Source organism: Bos grunniens, chromosome 5, assembly GCF_055505025.1.
Source record: "Bos grunniens cultivar Pamir isolate PY7600 chromosome 5, Bosgru_T2T1.0, whole genome shotgun sequence".
NCBI lineage: Eukaryota > Metazoa > Chordata > Mammalia > Artiodactyla > Bovidae > Bos > Bos grunniens.
Window position 1 is genome coordinate 72,091,194 of NC_141169.1, and position 8,824 is coordinate 72,100,017.

Genomic DNA, 8,824 nt, shown 5'->3' on the forward strand with positions numbered 1-8,824 from the left:
TTTAAATTTCTCATCTAGCACAGCTCCAGTTATAGGTACCTGTTTAACTTCAGTTTTCTTAGGAGTAAAGTGGGAATAAAAATAGCATCTACTTTAAAAGGTACTGGTGAAAAAAAGATGTTGATAGCTGTCTTAGTCTGTTCAGGCTGCTATAACTAAGTTTCACAAGCCAGTCTAAGCTCAGCTAAATGTATAAGCTAAGACATAGCTTATAAACAACAAATTTGTTGCTTACTGTTCTGGAAATGAGAAGTCCACAATCAAGGAGCCAGCATAGTTATGTCTTGATTAGGACTCTGTTGCTCAGCAGGATCCAGGTCACTGTTGTGGTTTAAGATCTGGTTCACAGCTAGATTCTTTTGGCTGTATTCTCACAGGGTGGAAAGAGTTAATAGTGTTGGAGCCTCTTTTAGAAGAAATGAATTCCCTAAGTGCTACCTACTAATAACATCACCTTTTGGGTTAAGATTTCAGCATATGAATTTTGGAGGGACACAAACATTCAGACCATAGCAGTATCCTAAGTGACCTAGGAGAACGTTTGAACTGTAAAATGCTGAAAAATTTTTGTGCTGTAAAGTGCTTTTGAATTGTAAAGTGCTGTAAAATCTTTATTCATTGGTATGTGGTCAGTCATATCAATGGTGATAGGAGCCTGAAGATACTCTCTTCATAGAATCAGTTATTGCCAGTTATCATAGACTAGTTCATTCATTAAATCCACAAATATTGGACACCTACTATGTACAAGTTCCTTTCAGTAAAACAGACAGAATTCATGTCCACATGGAATTTAAATTCTAGTGGATGGAGATGCAAAACAAACAGGCAAACAAGACAAACCAAAATGTGTAGACTGTGATGTGCTAGGGAGGAAATAAAGGAAAGTAGTTGATTGTGGAGCGGGGCTGGGGGGGGGGGGGTGTGGTCTTGTAATTGGCAAGGTGATGCAACTGAGGGGAGAAGTGCTTCCTCTGTTAGGACGGCTCAGGAAGGCTTCTCAGAGGAGGTGTATCTGAGTTGAGATCTGATCATTAGAAGCCAGACCAAAAAAGCCCTGAAGGGATTGGGTGGAGGGAATAGCCAAGGTGGGCCGGTGTGTCTGGAATGCAGTAAGGGCAGAAATGATGATATTAAACATCTAAATGGCTACATCAGGTGGGTAGTTGGAGTTCCCAGGAGAGGTCGACTAGAAATATGAATTTCCGAGTCATTATCCTTGAGATGGAATTAAATCTGTAGAAGTGGTGAGGTCATCCGAGGCAGTTCCCCATGGTACATGTCCTACAGGAGGAGGATGGGGTCATTTCAGGTGCTACACAGATAAACACGTGAAATTGTATTGTATTGTATTTATTTTAGTGTACTATAAAAAGCCAAGAACCAGACATGGAAGAAGATGAATGACATAATACATTATATGGGGAATAGTTTATCAAGCACCTGTGAATATTTCTTTCCTTCCCTCTGAATCTTCCCTCGGAGGCAGCACTGCTGTCTCTCTTCCTCCATCCCCCTTCTCTCTCTCTGATCTCTCTCTCCCCCACCTCCCCAGCAGCTTCTGCCTCTACCTCCACCTCCTGCTTCCCCCACCCCCAATCCCATCTTTCCCATCCTCATTCCTTGTTTCTGTCAGGGAGACTTAGACCTTGATTAGCCTCCTATTTGCATCGTCAGACCCATTAACCAGCTGCATAAGAATCTGCTCCACTTAAAAGCAAGCTGAAGACTGTAAAATACAAATAATTGTATATTTTCTGATGCAAATACTAATTTTTATTTTTGGCACAAAATACTGAAACTCTAACCCAAGTCAGTGTTGTGAATCCTGGGATTTTGGGCACAGGATTTGGAGAGAAGTCTTGGGAAGTGTGGCCTGGATGAAGGAGAGGAGACAGGATGTGAAATGGGTGGAGGAGGAACCCCATCCTGCAGTCCTTGTGGTTCTGGCCTCACACAGACTTGCCCTGCCCACCCCAACTCTGGGAACTTGGGCAATTTACTTATTTCCTTTGGGTCTCAGAGAATCTTCTATAAAAGTGGTTATCACATTTACTTTGAAAGTCATTATGAGAATTAAACTAAGTGAGATAGCATATGTTAAGTTTTTCCTTCACTGTCAATAATTTAGATGCCCTATTACTTGTATTTTCTCTATTATTTTCAATTAATAATTTAAAAGATGTTTTAAACAAGTTTTACTTTGAAGTACTGTACAGAGTTTAATGTTCATGATATTTATATTTATTTTGTATGTTTATCCTCTATTAGGAAATTAATAAAATTTCCCCTTTAGATAGCTTCCCCTTTTAAACAAATTTATATACACTTTAAGAATTGGGTTTATTTATGAAGTAAATAATAGTACAGCTCATGCATGATGTGGAATAATTTTGGAAAAACAGCCTCAGATACTTGGAGTTTAAGACACGAAGATAAAAGAGAGTACAGCTGGTCTGTTTTTGTTTTATTTGTAAAGGGTATTAGACATTACCTCAAGCCTTCCTTTCTGTTGGAAGAATCATTTTCTAGTAATTTGCAAAATTCATCATTAAAAACAACAAAAGCCAGCAACATGATATCCAGATATCCAGTTTCATTATTTATTTTAGTCTTCCAGATTTAACTAAGGATTTGCTGGGAATTCCTACTTATCCAGCCTACCTATGATGACAACTGAGAATGCAAGACTAATTTGGTTGGTTTTCAGTCGATAAGTAATGTCTAACTCTTTGCAATCCCAGGGACTGCATCATGTCAGGTTCCTCCATCCTCCACTGTCTCTCAGATAGTCCACTGAGTCAGTGATGCTATCTAACCATCTCATTCTGTCGTGCCTTTCTCCTCCTGCCTTCTAACTTTCCTAGCATCAGGGTCTTTTCCAACTAGTTGGCTCTTTGCATCAGATGGCCAAAATATTGGAGCTTCAGCTTCAGTATCAGTCCTTCCAATGAATATGCAGGATTGATTTCCTTTAGGATTGACTGGTTTGATCTTCTTGCAGTTCAAGGGACTCTCAAGGGTTTTCTCCAACCCCACAGTTCGAAAGGATCAATTCTTCAGTGTTCAGCTCTCTTTATGGTCCAACTGTCACATCTGTACATGACTACTGGAAAAACCATAGTTTTTACCATATGGAATTTTGTTGGCAAAGTGATGTTTTTGCTTTTTTAATATGTTGTCTAGGTTTTCATAGCTTTCCTTCCAAGGAGCAAAAGTCCTTTAATTTCATAGCTGCAGTCACCATCCACAGTGATTTGGGAACCCAAGAAAATAAAAACTGTCACTGCTTCCACTTTTTCTCCTTCTATTTGTCATGAAGTGATGGGACTGGATGCCGTATTTTAGTTTTTTGAATACTGAGTTTCAAGCCAGCTTTTTCACTCTCCTTTCACCTTCATCAAGAGGCTCTTCAGTTCTTCTTCACCTTCTTCCATTAGAGTGGTGTCATCTGAGTATCTGAGGTTGTTGATATTTCTCCTGGAAATCTTCATTCCAGCTTGTGATTCATCCAGCCTGGCATTTGGCATGATGTACTCTGCATATAAGTTAAATAAGCAAGGTGACAATATACAGCCTGGTCGTACTCTTTTCCCAATTTTGAACCAGTCCATTATTCTATGTCTGATTCTAATTGTTGCTTCTTGACCTGCATACAGGTTTCTCAGGAGACAGGTAAGGTGGTCTGGTAGTCCCATCTCTTTAAGAATGTTCCACAGTTGTTTTGATCCACCCAGTTAAAGGCTTTAATGTAGTCAATGAAGCAGAAGTATATGCTTTTCTGGAATTCCCTTGCTTTTTCTATGACCCAGCAGATGTTAGGAATTTGATCTCTGGTTCCTGTGCCTTTTCTAAACCCAGTTTATACATATGAAAGTCCTCAGTTCACATACTGCTGAAGCCTAGCTTGAAGGATTTTGAGCATAACCTTGTTAGCATGTGAAATGAGTGCAATTGTGCGGTAGTTTGACATTCTTTGGCACTGCCCTTCTTTGGGATTTGGAGAAGGAAATGGCAACCCACTCCAGTACTCTTGCCTGGAAAATTCCATGGATGGAGGAGCCTGGTGGGCTACAGTCCATGGGGTCGAAAAGAGTTGGACACGACTGAGGGACTTCACTTTCACTTTTCACTTTTCTTTGGGATTGGACTGAAAACTGAAATTTTCCAGTCCTGTGACTACTGCTGAGTTTTTTAATTTGCTGGCATATTGAGTTCAGCACTTTAACAGCAACATCTTTTAGGATTTTTAATAACACAGGAATTCTGGAATTCTGTCACCTCCACTAGCTTTGTTCATAGTAATGCTTCCTAAGGCCCATTTGACTTCACACTCTAGGATGTGTGGCTCTAGGTGAATGAACACACCACTGTGGTTATCCGGGTCATTAAGACTTTTCTTACATAGCTCTTCTGTGCATTCTTGCCACTTCTTCTTAATCTCTTCTGTTTCTGTTAGGTCCTTACCATTTCTGTTCTCTATTGTGCCCATCCTTGCATGAAATCTTCCCTTGACATCTCTAATTTTCTTGAAGAGATTGTTAGTCTTTTCCATTCTTCTGTTTCTTTGCATTCATTTAAGGAGACCTTCTTATCTCTCCTTGCTATTTTCTGGAACTCTGCATTCAGTTGGGTGTATGTTTTCCTTTCTCCCTTGCCTTTTGCTTCTCTCTTTCCTCAGCTATTTGTAAAGCATCCTCAGACAACCACTTTGCCTTTCTCTATTTCTTTTTCTTTGGGATGGTTTTGGTCACTGCCTACTGTTATTTCACTTATTAATGGCTGACAGTATATTAGTCTCTGCAGATCAAGAGAGACTTTAATTAACACTCCAAAAGAAAAATAAAAATCAACTAGCTAGAATCTTCATTAAAGAAAGGTGTCCAAAAAAGAGAAAGATGTCAGATATAAGAGTGGACCATCCTAGCTCTTGGTTTCTAGAATGTCCGGGCTATTCCCATACAGAAAGAAGTTATTTGAATATAAGACTGTTTTTGAGCTTGGAAACAAATTATGTTATATTTTGTAGGAGACGAAAGTGGGAGGAAACAGGGATTCTTTGTGTGTGTTGGCGGGGGTGGGGATGAACCAGATAAAGCAGTTTTAGGACAAAGGACACTTTGACTTCCCCATTCCCCAACATTTTGTGTTGGTAAAATCTGGTTAAAAGGAAACCCTGAAGAGCGACATAAGAGGTAGAGAAAAATGAGAGTTAACATTTATTGAATGCTTGGTACTCTATGGGGCTTCCCAGGTGATAATAGTGGTAAAGAACCTGCCTGCTAATGCAGGAGACATAAGAGACATGAGTTCTATTCCTAGGTTGGGACAATCCCTTGGAGGAGGGCATGGGAACCCAGTCCAGTATTCTTGCCTGGAGAATCCCATGGACAGAGGAGCCTGGCAGGCTGCAGGCCGTCGGGTCGCACAGAGTCGGATACGACTGAAGCAAATAAGCATGCACATACAGGCACCATTTATATATGAACTCATTAAATTCCCACCAAAGCTATTTGAGGTAATAATATTATCTCCATTTTATAGACGAGGAGACTGAGAGTTTAAGTAATTTTGCCTAGTCTTAGGCATCACAGCTAGTTTGTGGAGCCAGGATTCAGGACCCAGGTGTTCTGCTTTTGGGAGTCTCTGAACCACTATGGTTAAGTTTACTTCTGTGGTTAAGTTGCATCTGGGAGGCTCTTAACCCCTGTGCTAAGCTGCCTTTTTTAGGAAGGTCACAAAAGGACAAGCCATAGTCTAGCGGATGTGGAAGGTAAGGAGAGGATGCTGTTGCTAGGCAGCACATCTGGTTTTTTGAGCTGCTAATTGAATCTGTGTGAGTAACACAGATATATGTGTTTGTTTGAAATTGCTAGTTTACTTCTAACCAGAGGAAGCTGCCTGGAATTAGTGTGGCTCTGGAAGGGCTAGGGAGACATCTAGCAGAACCACCCAATTGCCTGAGAGCACATCTCCCTCCCTTCCCAGCTCAGTCCCAGGCCACATTCCCCTGTTGACCATGTGATAACATTTCTGGGTGGACACTGATGATTGACTCAGACATGGTCTCTCCCACCAATCACACTTTGGAATGGTTTATGGCAGTGACTTCCTGCTGGTTTTGAAAAATAAACAAACCCACTCACCCAATAACCCTTACTTATTGTTTATTTAAAAGGGAGTTACTTTTTATTTTTATTTTTGCAGTTCAAAATGAATTTAACTTCATGCTAAAATTTAAATGTACATTCATATAACTCTTTAAATATTTATTATTTTTTGGTCACACTGCACAGCATGTGAGATCTTAGCTCCCTGACCAGGGATTGACTCAGCACATCCTGCATTGGAAGTGCAGAGTCTTAACAACTGGTCTGCCAGGAAAGTCTTGTAATTCATATAAGTTTTATGAGACACTCTAAAGGGTGAGAACTATCAATATGTAGATTAAAGCTCAAGATTCAGGAAAATGGATTAGATTTGTAAGGAAATATCGAAACTAAGGCCAACCAGACTTTTTCTTGTAGAGACAGAATGCAGATCTTACTTTTCCAATAAATATATCAAGACCTCTGAGATAAGCATGGATATCCTTATGTCATATTTTGAATCTTGCTTAACCAGCCCTCACATTGGAGGTGGGGGCTGAGTGTTGTTGAAGATGGATAAGACCTGCCTTTTCCCCCTGAGAAACTCACAGCCTCAGACTAGAGAAAGCCTGGTACACAAATAATTGCACTACAATGGGATGGACAACATTAAAAAGGATGTTCCAAGTGCTTCTGGAGCAAAAGGAAGGGGCAACACACTTTGCTTAAAAGGAGGATAGGAAAGGTATTCTAGGTACCACAATCAGCATGTGTAAAAGCTCAGAGGCAAACTGACTCCGTGGGAGACGGGGTCAAGGGAAGTGGAGGAGGCTTTTTGGAATAGGGCAGTGTGGGTATTCTTTAGGGGTCACTGGGCAGATAGAAGAAAGGGGTTTCTACCTAGATTATAAAGGGTTTTTGTTAAGCACAGAAATTTGAGTTATGTCCAGAAAACTAAAGGAAACTCAAGAAAACAAACAGCCCAATTAGAAGTGGGCAGAAGATCTGAACAGATATCCTCACTGCTGCTGCTGCTGCTGCTAAGTTGCTTCAGTCGTGTCCGACTCTGTGCAACCCCAGAAACGGCAGCCCACCAGGCTCCCCCGTCCCTGGGATTCTCCAGGCAAGAACATACCCTCACTAGAGAAGATATATAGATGGCATATAAGCATATAAAAAGATGCTCAGCATTGTCATTGGAAACTGCAGATTAAAACAGTGAGATACAACTATGCACCTTTTAGGACGGCTAAGATGAAAAAAGCAAACAATTGTCAATACAAACTGATGGTGAGAATACAAAGCAATAGGAAGTCTCATTCATTGCCGATGGGAATGAAACATGTTTTCCACTTTGGAAAAGTTTGGCACTTATAAAACTAAACCTAGAAGAAAAAAGAAATGACTCTATGGTGGAGAAGCCATGTGGTCAGAATCTAACACCAAACGTCATCTTGATATGATGAGTGTGCTTTACCTCAATGGTCTTCTTCCTAGAAACACATTACCTCAGTCATGGTGTTTTCATAAGAAGATACCAGACAAATTGTCATTGATGGACACTCTTCCAGATAGCTGATTAGTAATCCTCAAAACTGTCAAGGTCATAAAAAACAAGGAAAATCTAAGAAAGCATCACAAATGAGAGGAGCTTACGAGGCACGACCACTAAATGTAAGGTGACACCCTGGACAGGATCCTGGAACAGAAAGAATGAGAAAAAATAGAAGAGGAAAAAAATGAGAAATCTGAATAAAGTATGAATTTTAGTTAATAGATATCTATACTGGTCCATTAATTGTGACAAATCTATTATACTAATCTAAGATGTTAATAACTCACTCCGGTACTCTTGCCTGAAAAATCCCATGGACAGAGGAGCCTGGTAGACTGCAGTCCACGGGGTCTCGAAGAGTCGGACACGACTGAGCGACTTCACTTTCACTTTTCACTTTCACGCATTGGAGAAGGAAATGGCAACCCACTCCAGTGTTCTTGCCTGGAGAATCCCAGGGACGGGGGAGCCTGGTGGGCTGCTGTCTCAGGGGTCACACAGAGTTGGACACAACTGAAGAGACTTAGCAGCAGCAGCAGCAAGATGTTAATAAAAGGAAAATTGGGTAAGTCTTCAAAATAATTCTATAAATCTAAAACTGTTCTGAAATAAAAAATTTATTTAAAAAAAGCCTAGAATGTAAAAGAATGTCTATATGTGTATAACTAAGTCACTTTGCTGTACAGCAGAGGTGACACAGTATTGTAAATCAACTATACTCCAAAAAAAAAAAAAGCTTACAGGGAGCCAATGAATGAATTCCCATGGAATAGTGACATCATCCTTTTGTAATATTCTATAAAATGGCCCATTTTAAAAAATGTAAATTTCGGAACTCTTTGAAAACTGCAGTGACTGTTTCTTGCAGGCATTAAGGTGATGTCCTGCAAAAGAGAAAAACAAATTCTCAGTGAGGAAGATAGTTGAGAGAAGGGGTATATAATATTCTCATGGACTTTTGAGGTTTTGGAGGATTGTCCTCTAGAGTACTGTACATCTTGGTTGTGCCCTGGAGGTGCTCTGGTTGTGCCCTGGTGCTCTGTAGGCCCCTCCTACACTCCTGTGGTTGGATTACTTCCAGTGATTACACTCTATTGTGCAAAGGATTGAGGCAAAGATCTCATGTGGATTAGTTTGCTGTTGTTGTCTTAAGAAATCAGCACAAGCTTCATAGATTAGA

General features: G+C 40.3%; 1 protein-coding gene across 7 annotated transcripts in view; it reads right to left on the bottom strand.

The window, feature by feature from the left end:
• BPIFC (BPI fold containing family C) overlaps positions 1-8,824 on the bottom strand; it is a 57,247-nt gene that overhangs the window by 44,930 nt on the left and 3,493 nt on the right. For 2 of the 7 annotated variants that reach the window (XM_086401191.1, XM_086401188.1), the window contains exons 2-5: positions 8,386-8,528; positions 7,932-8,166; positions 7,746-7,788; positions 236-370 (exon numbers count right to left, since the gene is read on the bottom strand). The gene's annotated coding sequence lies outside the window, so the exon portion shown is untranslated. Of the gene's footprint in view, positions 1-235; positions 4,546-7,745; positions 7,789-7,931; positions 8,529-8,824 lie in introns of those variants that run through there. The other 5 variants (XM_086401189.1, XM_086401192.1, XR_015164048.1 and 2 more) reach the window with 5 other exon arrangements.